This window comes from Bubalus kerabau, chromosome 10 (assembly GCF_029407905.1).
Source record: "Bubalus kerabau isolate K-KA32 ecotype Philippines breed swamp buffalo chromosome 10, PCC_UOA_SB_1v2, whole genome shotgun sequence".
NCBI classification, from domain to species: Eukaryota; Metazoa; Chordata; class Mammalia; order Artiodactyla; family Bovidae; genus Bubalus; species Bubalus kerabau.
Genome location: NC_073633.1, coordinates 52,460,297 through 52,474,779, shown reverse-complemented (window position 1 = coordinate 52,474,779; position 14,483 = coordinate 52,460,297). Strand labels below are relative to the sequence as shown.

General features: G+C 41.3%; 1 protein-coding gene across 7 annotated transcripts in view; it reads left to right on the top strand.

Annotated features, from left to right (window-relative positions):
• The window catches only part of TLN2 (talin 2), a 499,060-nt gene that overhangs the window by 213,810 nt on the left and 270,767 nt on the right, over positions 1–14,483 (top strand). For 6 of the 7 annotated variants that reach the window (XM_055537738.1, XM_055537740.1, XM_055537742.1 and 3 more), the window contains one exon: positions 1,138–1,202. The exons of the other annotated variant lie outside the window; for it this stretch is intronic. The gene's annotated coding sequence lies outside the window, so the exon portion shown is untranslated. The remainder of the gene's footprint in view (positions 1–1,137; positions 1,203–14,483) is intronic. 7 annotated transcript variants of the gene reach the window in all.

Below are 14,483 nucleotides of genomic sequence, written 5' to 3'. Positions count from 1 at the left end.
TGTTAACCACTAGACTGCCAGGGAAGTCCGTCCTTTAGCTCTTGTATGAATAATTTTACTTAGTTTCTTATTTTACCCAAAGTATCTATGTTTGTTTGTTGTCTTTATTTTTTACTTGTTTTTGCCTTTCCTGTATTTGGGATTTAAAAAAAAAAATGTTGCGAGCCAAATGTCTTAGTCCTTGAGTTTTACATTTTGATGTCATGTTTAAAAAGGGTCTTTCTATCTTAATATTATAAAACTATTCATCTGTATATTTTTCTAGTACTCATTTGATTCTATTTTGAATTTATTCTCTTTAAATAGAGAGAGAGAAAGAGCGCGCTAGATTTTTCTCTCCTCCCATACAGCCAGCCAACATCTTTTATTAACTAGTCTCACATACTTACCCAGACTAAATTACATGCACTTGGTCTATTTCATATGAAGCCTGTTTCTGTGGCTGCATGTTTATTGTCTGATTCTTTCATATATGTGTTCTCACTCAGACCATTGTTTAACTATTAACAGCAGTCATTGTTTAATGTTTAATGCTGGCCCATTTTATTGGCCATAATCTGTGATCTATTATGGTTCTTCTTTCTTTCAAATTGGGTTTGCATGGATAAGGTGCTAAATGCTTGGATTATCAGTGCCTCAGAGAACTGGGAGTCGATGGGAACAGTGGAAGCAAGACGGGACTGCTTCACAGACGGGTTTCAGGAACTGTGGAGGGAAAAAGTGAATAAGACAAGAGCTCACGTATGCTGATTTTAAAAACAATCAGTACAGTGCCTGTGATTTTTGTTTTAAATATAGGTGGGGGCAGGAAGGATAATGTATATATTTGATCTTTGTTTAAATCTAAAGCCATTAAACATTCCCATCACAGGGAAGAAAATAATGTGTTTTGCTTCTTTGCCAACTGGAACGTAATGTTGGTCTCTGAAATAAGTGCCTTGGGACCTCGATTCCCTGTTGGTCAAGAAAATTCCCAGCCCATGTGTTGCAGCGGAAATTCATTGTTTCCTGAGTTATTTCCTTTTGCGCTTAGTGTGGGGGAAATGACCAAATGTATAGATTGAGATTTTTTTTTTTTTTTTGAAAACTGATGTCTATAACATTAGTTGATTCTGATGGTTTTCATAACTGTTTTAGGTATTGCTGCTGAAGGATTCTCAGATGCTTCAGGGAAATCGATTTCACATAAACTGAGAATTTAGGTGAGTCTGTTAAAAAAAACTATTTTATTTTCAATGGGTCACCTTCCTGCACTGATAAAATTTTACAGAGCATTAAAACATTGTCGCTTCATGCTGTCTTGTTTGATTTTTTTTTTTTTTAACCACGGTTCTGTGAGATAGGAGTGTAGCTGCCTGGTCTTATTACCTCCACTGCTGTGTGATTTTTTTCCGTCTGCTAGTTTGATGGGGGCATGGTAGGGCTTGGAAAAAGGGGTTAGTAGCTGGTTTTTTACCTTATTGTGTGGACTGTCATTCTCTCACTCAAAATTTACCTTATAATTTTGGAGATAGGGAGGGAAGTACTAGATGAGAAGTTAATGTGGAACTTTGAGCAACCTTTTTTGTTTCTTAATTGGAGGATGCTTTACAATATTGTGTTGGTTTCTGCCATACATCAGCATGAATCAGCCAGAGGTATACATGTGTCCCCTCCCTCCTGAACTCCCCTTCCATCTCCCTCCCCACCCCACCCCTCTAGGTTATCCCAGAGCACTGGGTTGAGCTTCCTGTGTCACACAGCAAATTTCCGCCTGCCATCTCTTTTGCATACGGAATGTATATGTTTCCATGCTATTCTCTCAATTAGTCCCACACTCTCCTTCCCTTACCGTGTCCACAATTCTGTTCTCTAGGACTGTCTCCATGGATACAGAGATTGTGGTACATTATACATTGGTACTTCCCTGGTGGCTCAGACGGTAAAGTGTTTGCCTGCAATGCGGGAGACCCGGGTTCTATCCCTGGGTTGGGAAGATCCCCTGGAGAAGGAAATGGCAACCCACTCTAGTACTCTTGCCTGGAAAATTCCATGGATGGAGGAGCCCAGTGGGCTGTAGTCCATGGGGTCGCAAAGAGTTGGACACGACTGAGCGACTTCACTCACTCACATACAATGGAATATTGCTGCTGCTGCTAAGTCGCTTCAGTCGTGTCTGACTCTGTGTGACCCCATAGACGGCAGCCCACCAGGCTCCCGAGTCCCTGGGATTCTCCAGGCAAGAACACTGGAGTGGGTTGCCATTTCCTTCTCCAATGCATGAAAGTGAAAAGTGAAAGTCAAGTCACTCAGTCGTGTCTGACTCTTTGCAACCCCATGGACTGCAGCCTACCAGGCTCCTCCACCCATGGGATTTTCCAGGCAAGTGTACTGGAGTGGGGTACAATGGAATATTACTCAGCTATAAAAAAGAATGTATTTGTGTCAGTCCTAACAAGGTGGATGAACCTAGGGCCTATTATACAGAGTGAAGAAAGAAAAAGTCAAATATTGTATAGTAACTCATGCATATTGATATCTAAGGAGAAGGCAATGGCACCCCACTCCAGTACTCTTGCCTGGGAAATCCCATGGACGGAGGAGCCTGGTAGGCTACAGTCCATGGGGTCATGAAGAGTCAGACACAACTGAGCGACTTCACTTTCACTTTTCACTTTCATGCACTGGAGAAGGAAATGGCAACCCACTCCAGTATTCTTGCCTGGAGAATCCCAGGGACAGAGGAGCCTGGTGGGCTGCCATCTATGGGGTCACACAGAGTCGGACACGACTGCCGTGACTTAGCAGCAGCAGCAGCATGATATCTAAAAAGATACCCTTTTTTTTTTTAGTAATGATGGACCTATTTTCAGTAATCTTTGTGCTGAAACAGTTTAGTGGTTCCTGGAGCCCTCCAGCGATGGGACACAATTGCTACAGTGTGAGATGAAGTATACATTGGTTACAGATTATTGGTTTTCCTCATTTAGTTGTATTTGTTGTGCCTGCTGCTGCTGCTAAGTCGCTTCGGTCGTGTCCAACTCTATGCAACCCCATAAACGGCAGCCCACCAGGCTCTGCCGTACCTGGGATTCTTCAGGCAAGAACACTGGAATGGGTTGCTGTTTCCTTCTCCAATGCATGAAAGTGAAAAGTGAAAGTGAAGTCGCTCAGTCGTGTCCGACTCTTAGCGACCCCATGGACTGCAGCCTACCAGGCTCCCCCATCCATGGGATTTCCAGGCAAGAATACTGCAGTGGGGTGCCATTGCCTTCTCTCTGCTCCCAAGTACTGTGTATGAAGTGCCCTGGGCAGGGACAAAAGGCGGTCTTCTTCAAGTTTTGGCTGTGACTCAGTTAAAGTCTAACAGGTTAAAAAGGATTGGTTTCTGCTCCAAAACCGTATCATGGCATAACAGATATATTAGTTCTTGACCAGCTGTGCAACTCTAGACGGGTTAATCTCTGCTAGTCTCCAAATCCTTATCTGTAAAATGTAGAGGCTGGCCCAGCCTCATAATTCCCACACTTTTAGATTTTGTGGAAGAGGAAAACAGAAAATGAAGATCTATTTTTACTAGATTTTTCAGGCTATACTTAAAGGAAGTTGATAATTGTTTAAGCTGGATAGTACATGAGTGTTCTCTATTTATATGCTAATCTCTTTATTTTGTATTTACAATTTTTCATAAATATTTTTCAAAAATAACTAGCATCTGCTAATATCATTTCATGAAAGAAAAATATTTTAATACTGAAAAAGTAGGTGTGTCGTGAATTTGCCTTTTGATTGTGTTTAGCATTGTGAAAAAGCTCTTTATTTCCTTCCTCTTTCTTGTTTCTCTGGTGACCACTGACCATTAAACATCAACTAGTACAGGCCTGGGGACTGATTTCTGGGAAATATTGGGGTGTATGATTGATAAGAGCTCTTCTACCTCTAAAACTGTATCATTCCTTTAAAGTGGGAAAGAAATATACTCTAGTTATATACATTGGCTATTTTCAGAAAGTACTGTGACAGCTGGCATGGTTGACTTCTCTGACAAGAAGTCAGAGGTGAAAAGACAAGGGATTGTTCTGCTGGGGAACCTAAGTGAAAATGGCTCGTCCATGTGAACATTAAATTTATCTGTGAGCCACCTCGCAGTCAGTGGAAAAATGAAGACGTGACAGTGTGTTGAGTTGTCTGATAAAAGTGTACAGAATCCTCGCTTCATACCACTGTGGGCAGCCTCTGGACACGTGATGTTTGATGGATAAGTGTCTGCCTGCACTTTAGGGATACTGAGAGCTAGGGGTGAGAAGGGCTGAATATCTAACTCTGGACACAATTGCAAATGCCAAGTGTGAGGAATGCAAGGCTGGGAAGGGGTCAAGGACATGGTCAAGAGTTAGGAGCTGAGGGCAATGGGACCAGACATATACAGGACAGGAAAAAGTAAAGGAGCCATCCCGCCCTGATATCTTCTGGGTGTCTTGACACAGATGTTGTCTTTTGAGGATGTGCAGACAGCACTAGGTGGCCAGTCTCAGTGAAGGGCTGGGCACAGTGGACAGGAAACACATCAGATATACCATTGTTGTTCGGTCGCTCAGTTGTGTCCAACTCTCTGCGACCCCATGGACTGTAGCGTGCCAGGTTTCCCTGTCCTTCACCATCTCCCAGAGCTTGCTCAAAGTCGTGTCCATTGAGTCAGTGATGCCTTCCAGCCATCTCATCCTCTGTCACCCCCTTCCCCTTCTGTCTGTAGTCTTTCCCAGCATCAGATATATGGCTTTCCCATCAATTTCAGATCCAAAACCAGTGTGCCAGGTGTGTTCTTATGCCCTGGGTCTGTAGAGAACGGAAGAGTATGGTTCTTGCTTACTTCTCCTTGGAGATGTGGGGATGTGTTGGAGGGGTGGGATGGGTGGAGGACACAGGCAATAATGGACTGAAGTATGAGGACAGTGAGATAGTGTGAGGGAGAGCAGTAGTTAACACATGGTTCACGATGCTGCATGCCCAACCCTGATTGCTTCAGGAATGCTGTGTTGTTAACTATGGTCTTTGTTGATTGCAACATGGTGATTCAGTCCTTTTAAATTCTTCCCCCCAGTGATGTCTGGCTTTCTTGTGTTTTAATATTCCTAGTTTCTGGGAAACTTAAATGAAATCTGACAGACTTATCTGGTTGTTTCCCCTTCTGTCAGCCCGACACTTGGTTTACTGCCTGATTTGTATGCTTCAGTTGGGTTGCTTCCACCCCAGGGATATTTATTTTACTGCCCACCCCACCCCACCCCCTTTCTTTAAAGGGAAAAGCTGTATCAAACAATGATGACAATAACAGAAACACTTCTCTTAAATGTATAGGAATAAGAGAGATGATCTGAAATGTTGGCGTTTCTGGAAGTGTCTGAAGTCATGAATAAATGCTAGAGGCACTTTTATTTTGACATAAATGAGAGGAAGTAGAATTGTAGGGATCTGGGCCAGTCCTACTCTGAATAAAATTTAAAGAATGAGCAATGTTATCAATCAGTCATGTTGTGAGCCGCTCAGAAGGCAAGGCCATGCTGGGTGAGATGTTGTAGCGATAAGCTATTAAATGTGAGACAACCATGCTTCACAAGAATAAACGGGATGCTTTAAAGCATTGCAAGCAAGTGAGAGAGATGAGAGAGATTGATGGAGAGTAGATGGAGGAGAGCATGTGATAAATGATTTGTTTAGTGTTTAACTTAATGACTCATGGTATATTCCAGATTTGAGAATAGATGCAATAATCTGAACTTATCTCCATGTTCCCTGCAGGCTAGTAAGAAAAAATATTTTAAAACTGATTTTAAATGAAAAACATTGTTTTTGGCTCTTGGGGAATTTTTAGTTCCCAGAGCTGTTTAGGAGAGGATTGAATCTGTAAAATTCAAGGCAGGATCTACATAGCTATTTGTTACTCTGTATCAGTCACTTAATCGGCTATGTCAGAAAAGATAAGTTGTTCCTGTGCTTGCTTTTCTTCATTAAAAATGTAATCTGTTATGCACTTCTGTCTTCCTGCCATCTCCATTAGGTGGTTTCCCGAGGTGACTCTGCTTGTTGACTGTAGGCATTGCCCCTTGCCACCCGCTGTGGCTCTCGGAGTGGCTGAGAGTCCTAATTAGCATTATTGCCTTGATCAGGATTTCCAGACTTGTGATGGGGTCCTTCCTCTGCTGTCTGTATTTGCTAAATGTTGCGCAACAACAACAAAATAACCATTTCCAGATCGTTTTTCGCAATTAAACTTATTTAATCCATGGGTGTTGTAGAATATGCTGTTTCTTAAGCTTTTTGGCTAATTATGCTCATCAGTTAATTTCTTTCAAAGTTTAAAAGCCTTCCTGGAGAACTCAAGATTTGAGCCTTTGCTGTCTAAGAATTGATTGTATTTCATGGACTCCAAGGCTCTGAATACTTGTGCCTATTGAATATGTATCTTGAAAATGCCTCTCTTGTTTTCTTAGCTGTGAAGCCCCATTTTCTGACAATCTAAAATGACCCTCAAAGCCTTTCTATTCTGTTTACAACAAACCAGAATTGGACGGCTTTCCAGAACTGTAAAATGCCTCCTGCACTTGTAGAGTTTAAACATGACTTCGTTAAGATTAAAATAAAGGAAACACAGCGTAAAGCCAGCTGCAGTCTTCTCAACACACCAAGGTCAGGCCTGGTAGAAGTTGAGAAGAGTCCTCCTGCTGTGGTCTAAACAATGGTCTTATAGAAGATCTTTCATTAAAAAAAAAAAATTAAGTCAAAGTAATGTATGCAAATGGCTAAAAACAGAAAATGCTACAGAAAAGCTTCTCATGGAAAGGAACAAGTATCTCATCCTCTCTCTTCCTTCACTTACCAGCTTTACTTCTTAGAAGTAACCACTCTCCGCAGTCCCCGCCACCCCCATGGATCATTTTTCCTGCTTGTTTGGTGATTTCCACATATATAAATATTATGCTTGCAGCACCATTTCTCCCTTTATCAGTTTTAAAAAGTAGGTTTTTGGTATCTTGTGATGGCTGTTTAGCTCTTTCTGACCTCTCTTCCTTCTATGGCTGATTCATCCTTTGAATCCTCCCTCTGTGCCCTTGGATGACACGTGCAGCCTCTTCCAGTCTTAGAGGCACTGTTTCTGGGTCCTAGAGTCACTGTTTCTTGTCTACCATCCTTCCTCCACTGAGCCTTTCCATTTTGGGCAGCTGTACCTTTGAATTTTATATTCTCGGAGTTGGTAATAATTATATTCTTTCATCCCTGCAAAGGTTTCCATGAGTTACCTATAACTTGACTCCAAATGTTAAAACCAAGAAGCAACCTTTGACTCTATCATCACTAGGTAGCTGCAGCTCCCATGGCAGTCAGATTATGTAGTGGTTATATCTCTTCCTCTCCGAGCCTGATGTCCTCACGCCTAGGCCCTGCGATGGAGCACGTGTGAGTGGATCCTCCCTTGCACACAGCCCCAGCGGTCTTGAGTCTTTTTCTAGACTCTGCCTTCTCATCCCTGCTGGGAACCCACTTTATTTTTGGAGGTCTCACTGGCACAGGCTTTAGCAAGAACTGATTTCTGGGTGTGCTACCTGCCTGTGAGCTAGTGCTGATGGCCAGGAGAAGTTTTTGTTGTTGTTGTTGTTGTTGTTGTTGTTTTCTGCTGTTGGAAAAGTAGCTTCAGACTCTGGTGTCTATAAAGGGACAGTAGCCTGGTCTTTGACATTGTTGTTGTTTAAACACTAAGTCATGTCCGACTCTTTTGCAAGACCACAGACTGTAGCTCGCCAGGCTTCTCTGTCCGTGAGATTTTCCAGGCAAGAAAACTGGAGTGGGTTGCCATTTCGTCTCCAGGGGATCTTCCTGAACCAGAGATTGAACCCACATCTCCTGTCTAGGCAGGCAAATTCTTCACCACTGAGTCACCAGTGAAGCCCAATTGATCTTTGACCTTAACCACCATCTAATGAGGACCTGATGTGTTAGACACCTTGGTACTAGAGGCCTGGTGTCTATGGAAATCTTCACACCAGCCCCATGACACAGATGTTACCCTTGACATTTTGTATACCGTGAAGTTGAGAATCTCAGTGACAGCTATCCAAGGTCTCCACTGGGAAGTGCTTCTTAGATTCTGGCACAGGCTGGGGGCATGGTGGCAGCTGTAATTTTATAGATTAGAAAAAACTTCTGTCTCTTGCATGCTTTCTTCAACAAACCTCTATCTTCCCCCGAAAAATTCCTGCTGCTGTAGGAGAATCAGCTCTGTTTTAATTCCCATCTTCAGCCTTGTGGCTGCACTGTGTGATCAGGGACTCCTTATACAGAATGACTGGAAATTGGAAAGTACTTACCTGCTTAATGTCCCTTTTGTGAATTCAAAGTAGTAAAGAGGGCTTTATACTCTTTGTCGTGCTGGCAAACTGCAAAGGTGCTTTATCAATGGTGGTTATTGATCTAAGGGTTTTCTTAGACCTTCAAGTATCTGTGTGTGAGTTAGGTGCATTTAGCCACTGGACCACCAGGGGAATTCTCTGATTATCTTAATATAAGGTGTATTTTGGTAGTTATTTTAGAAAGATTGGAGAGACAATCAAGTTGTACTTTGAACACACTTGACTTTCTCTCATGAATGGACTGGTCGGAGTAAATCATCTGGCTTAACTGAGTTTAGTGAGTTACTGTTATGACAGTAACCAGATGGATGGCTGTTGGGTCCACACAGTGTTGGCCTTCTCCCTTCTCTGGGATGCTTGCCTTACTTACTAAATAGACCCAGGTGGAGCTTTAATAGTGGAACCAGCAGTCTCTCCACTGTCTACCATGGAGCCTGTCATCTGCTTTCTGTGTCAGAGGCCACAGATGGAGTTCCTCTTTGTCTCCTCTGCTAGGTCAAGGTGGTGGCATTAACAAGGGATCCTCAGTGCAAATAGTGCTTATTCTCCAAACATCTTGACCTATTTTGTGCATGTTCCCGAAATAAGCATGAAAGAGATGTCTTTAGACAATGCCTGGGCATGGCAACCCTCTTCAGTGTTCTTGCCTGGGAAATCCCATGGACAGAGGAGCCTGGTGGGCTACAGTCCTTAGGGTCACAAAGAGTTGGACACGACTGAACGACTTAGCATGCATGCATGCTTGTTTGTTTATAGAGGAACTATCTGAGTTTAGTGAAATTGAGACTGAATGAATAAAGAGGGGTCAGTATTTCCTTTGTTGAAGTGGTGATCAGAGGTGAATTCTCACATTTCAATTAGATAATGATTAGTCCAAGATGACCTTACCATCATCTTGCAAAGATAAATTCTGACTTGGCAATTTGTTATTTATCTATCAATTGATGGGTTGTCAGGGTAGGAAAGTGTGCTAAATGAACAGAGTTGTAATACACATGAGACAATTTTGGTTCCATTTTACAAAGATCATTGATCTTCAGTTTTATATTCAAGTGATACTTAAGCAAAAGTGATTTGGCGGAAAAGTCTCCTAGGATAATTTAAATCTTGGTTAAGGTTTTATCCCATGCCTATAAACATAGCTTCTAGAAGACTGGGATAGAACCCAATCCTTGAGCAAGAGAGGGAAATAAGTGACATTTAAGAAGTCTTTTTTATTAGTCTTTTATTACCTGATCCTGAACATTCCCCAGGAATGTTCAAATGTTCAAATCCCTGAACATTTTATAGTCGTCCATTTATTTACCTCTAAGGAGTGAAGAATGACTCTATCTCCACTGCAGGAGAGCATTTGGCTTAGGCATCTGGGTCACACAGGATTCTTGGTTCCTTTTTCTGTCCCACTGGAGAGTTTAACACAGGCCTGGGGGATAAGCTGTGTGGAGCAAGGCCCTTGTCCTCTCTGGTGGCCACTGTTCACAGAAACTCAGATTCAGAGGAGGCACAGTCAATGCTCTGAGCTAGGAAGGACAGAAATAAGAATTGGCCCTGGAGCACGCAATGACATCGTCATGTTTGGTCTGCAAGTTTCCAGGAAGAAAGAAATTCCAGGAAGAGTGCAGAGGCATCAGTGACGAATGTGCAGGAAGAGAGTCAGTTCAGAGAAAGAAGTGGCTACTTCTTGTAGGCTAGAACAGCCTTCCAAGAGAAAGAAGAATTTATTTCTGGCTTAATTGGAATAAGTTTTGCTGTGCATGGTGGAACAGACTATAAATCCTGATAGGTTAAACAAGATAGAAGTTTATTTTCTCTTACCTAGGATGATGATTTGAGGTGGGCTGGGCAGCTCACAGAGCTTGGGTTCCTTCCAGGATGAGGAAAATTTGATACCTTACTTGGAGGCGAACGTCTGTATCCAGGACTTAGGCAAAAATCCTTTATAGACAAATTTGCCCTAGAATATCCCTTAGGCAGATGCCACCTTAGATGCCAGAATTCTAGCGCCCACTCAGCCCAACACAAGTTTTCTCCCAGCACTGAAAGAACTCGCAGCTAAGCAGTTGGCTCCTGTGTCTAAGGGCTGTGTCGTAAACAATATGATTACTTTCAGCATCCCAGTAGGACCCCAAGAGGCGTTTAGAAACTGGACAGACCTGGGGAACTACAGATTCTTACATCCCTCTGCTGGTCATTCTGGAGCTTATGTGCTCTGTGAGGACTGGGACTGAAATTACCTGCCAGATTGATTTATTCATACCTCTGTATTATGGAGACTTTCTTAACCTCTGCACCACCACAGAAGCCCTTACGGAGACTTTCAAACATATCCAGAAGTTAAGAGAATTGTATGGTGAGCTACATGCCCATCACTCAAGTTCAATGATGATTAATTCTTAGCTGGTCTTACATCACGTATACCTTCCTGTCTCCCACCAGTTACTTGGAGGCACTGCTTTGCTATTTAATTTTTTCCTCTGTCAGTATTTCATTACATGTCCCTAATCGATAAGACTTAAAAACATATCTACGAAACCTTATCACACCAAAAACATAGAAATTACCAATGCTTCCTTAATATCATTAAATATCAAATCACTGTTCAAATTTCTTTGTCTGTTTTTTTTTAATTTCTTTGAATCAGGATCCAAATAAGGTTTATACATTGCAATTGGGGGCTTCCCTAATGGTCCAGTAGCTAAAACTCCTCGCTACCAATGCAGGGGGTCCAGGTTCGATCCCTTGGTCAAGGAACTAGACCCCACATGCCGCAACTAAGACCTGGTGCAGCCAAATAAGTAAATAAATAAATAGTTTTTAAAAAATACATTGCAGTTGATTGACATGTTTCTAATCTCCATTTGATCTACAGGTTACCCTTCCATCTTTTCCTACCCTTATGATTTATTGGAGAAACTGGCTGTTTATCCTTGACAGCAGAGATTCTCCACCTTGGATGATCTCTCTCTTCATTTGGCACTGCCTAGAGACAGTTCTTATTGTCACTGCTTGGAGGTGCTGCTGACATCTAGTGGGTAGAGACCAAGGGTCCTGCTAAACAACCCACAGGACACAGACAGCCCCTCACAACAAAGGATTATGTGGCCCAAAACATCAGTAGTGCTGAGGTTGAGAAACTGTGCTGTAGAAATGTTCACAATCTGGATTTTCATCATTGATTCCCCATAGTGCCATTTAACATGTTCCTCTGTTCCTTGTGTTTGCTGTAATTTGTTCACTGAATCTCGAGTTTTGGTCAGCTTCATATACAGACTTTTGTTTTATTTGGCAAGACTATATCATAGGCAGGCTGTGTATTTTCATTAAGAAATACATAATAAACGGTGGTCTTATTTTGTGATACTGTTGATCAGTGATGCCTATTACCTATGTCTTTTAATTCATTAGTGATTGCAAAATAGTGATATGCCAATTCTGTCATTCCTTCCTTGTTTATAAATGAGAATACATATATAAAAAGAAATTCAGGGAGTTCCCTGGTGGTCCACTGGTTGGAACTCAGTGCTTTCACTGCTGGGGCCCAGGTTCAATTCCTGATCAGGGAACTAAGATCCTGCAAGCAGTGTGGTGTGGCCAAAAAAATAGAAAGGAAGGAAGAAAGACATTTAATCACAACTGTTTGTTTACCCTGAGATTCACATAGAAATGTCAGGATAAATGCTTGATGCTTTGACTCTGTTGAAAAAGCAATGAGTTCTCTTTTGTAGGGTTATCTAAAAGTTAACATTGAGGGTGTTTTGTTTTGGCTGTTTTTTTTTCTTTTTATTTTTTTCAGTGTAAATGTTACTGATGTCTTTCAATTTAATATTCTTATTGATACTCAAATTGTCCCATATTTAACCAGTGGAAAGTATTGACCAAGTCATTTTGGCATAATTTGTGTTTTTGTGTCCTTTCTTGTATGACAAAATGTTATTGGTTTTTCTTATCCATTTTGTACCCCAAACTTGGATCCACTGCTTCTCTAAAAAACCCTAGTTCTTTTGAGTATTTAGAAGGTACAATGTAGAAACTAGGAATATTTATTACTACTGGATTTAGTGTTATTCCTGGATCCTCTCTGTGAACTGAACTAGGGAGTAGGTGCTGATGAATGTGTGTCTGTGTGTATGCATACATACACAGAGATAAAACTCATTATTAATTAATAATAATACTTCTGAGTGCAATTCAGATATACAGGGCTTTTACCTAGCTTTATCAACTTTGTATTTTTTCACTCACCCAGATTTCTGTTTCACTAATGGTGTTATATGTTTTCGTCTGCTTTATACCATGTGCACAATAGAGTATTTTAAAGACATTTGGAATAGTTCTTCTCTGTCATTATATCACCAACTGGATATATAGTTAGGTTCATTGCTTTCTTCCTTTCTTTTTTTTTTTTTTTTTTTTGCTTTTAGGAAATTCTTTTTTTCAGTTTCAGTTTAAATAATTTTGCACAACATGGTCAAGGTTTCCATGTCTCATCCATAACATAAGGTGTATATGTTCAGAGGTGTTTGCTCATGCAAACACCCTTTTCCATCCTGGGTTTCCCAGATGTGATAGTGATAAAGAACCCTCCAGCCAATACAGAAGACATAAGAGACAAGGGTTCAGTCCTGGGCTGGGACGATCCCCTGGAGAAGGGCATGGCAACCCACTTCAGTATTCTTGCCTGGAGAATCGTTTGGTCAGAGAAGACTGACGGACTACAGTCTGTAGGGTTGCACAGAGTCGGACACGATTGAGCAACTGAACACACATGCATTTCCATCCTCCCTCCCCTTATGTAGCGATTGAAAAAGATAGGACTTCTCCTTGCACCTTTGAAAAAACAAATCTCAGCAAATGGTTGTATGTTTTCATATTAATACTTATATCTCACCCCCTTCTTAGGCAAATAGTAGTATGCTGTGCACATTTCCCTCCACCTTGCTTTTTCTCATTTACTCTCTCCTGGCTCTTGTTCTGTTGTGGTCATGGTGGTGTAATGTAGTGGTCATAGTGATGAAGTTCACCCCTTGGCACAGCTGTTCCATCCTCCGTTGTGTGAATTGCCTTGACCTTGTTCACCCTGCCCAATTGGTGTACATTAGGATATTTTTCATCTTTTACTACTGTAAATAGTGCTATGGAGAATACCTTTGGGCACTTTAAAAATGACTTTTCTTTTTTAACCTCATGGAATATAAATCTGTATGATCTCACTTTTTATGGAGAAAGAGAAGGATGTCTAAAAGCTATTGAGGTGTGGGGGGAATTCCCTAGTGGTACAGGGAAATCCTAACGGGACTTGGTGCTTTCTCTTCCCTGTCCCAGGTTTAGTCTCTGGTCGAGGAACTATTAATAAGATCTTATAGCCAAGTGGCTAAATAAATAAAATAAGAGCAATAATAATAAATTTTAGGAAAAAACTTAAAAGCTGTTGGAATTAAGTGGAGCTTTGGAGAAGGCAAGGGAGGAAAAGGAGTTAAGTGGGGACAAATGGAGAAGAGCATTTCAGTGAAGTAGATGTTATGTCTTCAAATAAATGAAAATAAGGCTTAGGAAGGTTGGTTAGATCCAAGTTTCCATGACCTACACTGCCAGGCCAAGAGCTATGGATGCTACACCCCAAGCTAGGAGTTGGCAATCATTTACCATAAAGGACTAGGCTGTAAATATTTTAAGTTACCATCTCTCTTGTAACTAGTCAACTCTGCTGCTGGAATCAAAATCAGCCATAGACAATTCATAAATAAATGAGTGTTTCAATAAAACTAGATTTATGGACACTGAAATTTGTTTCACAGTTTTCACATGTCACAAAGTGTAATTCTTCTTTTAATTTTTTTCAACCATTCAAAAATGTAAAAACCATTCTTTGTTTGTGGGCCGCAGTTTGCAAACCTTTGCTCTCATTGTTGGGGAGCCAGAGGAAGTTCTCCAACACAGCAGGACCTATTGAAAAGGATTGTTGATAATGGGCTTAAAGAGGGCTTCGTCAGAGGGAAGAAACCCAAGCCTGAGAGGCTATTGATGGTCAAGTGTGGATGTAGTTGGTAAGTAGCTACGAGAGTAGAAGTGGATTTCTTCTTTATAACCTGAGATTGGAGA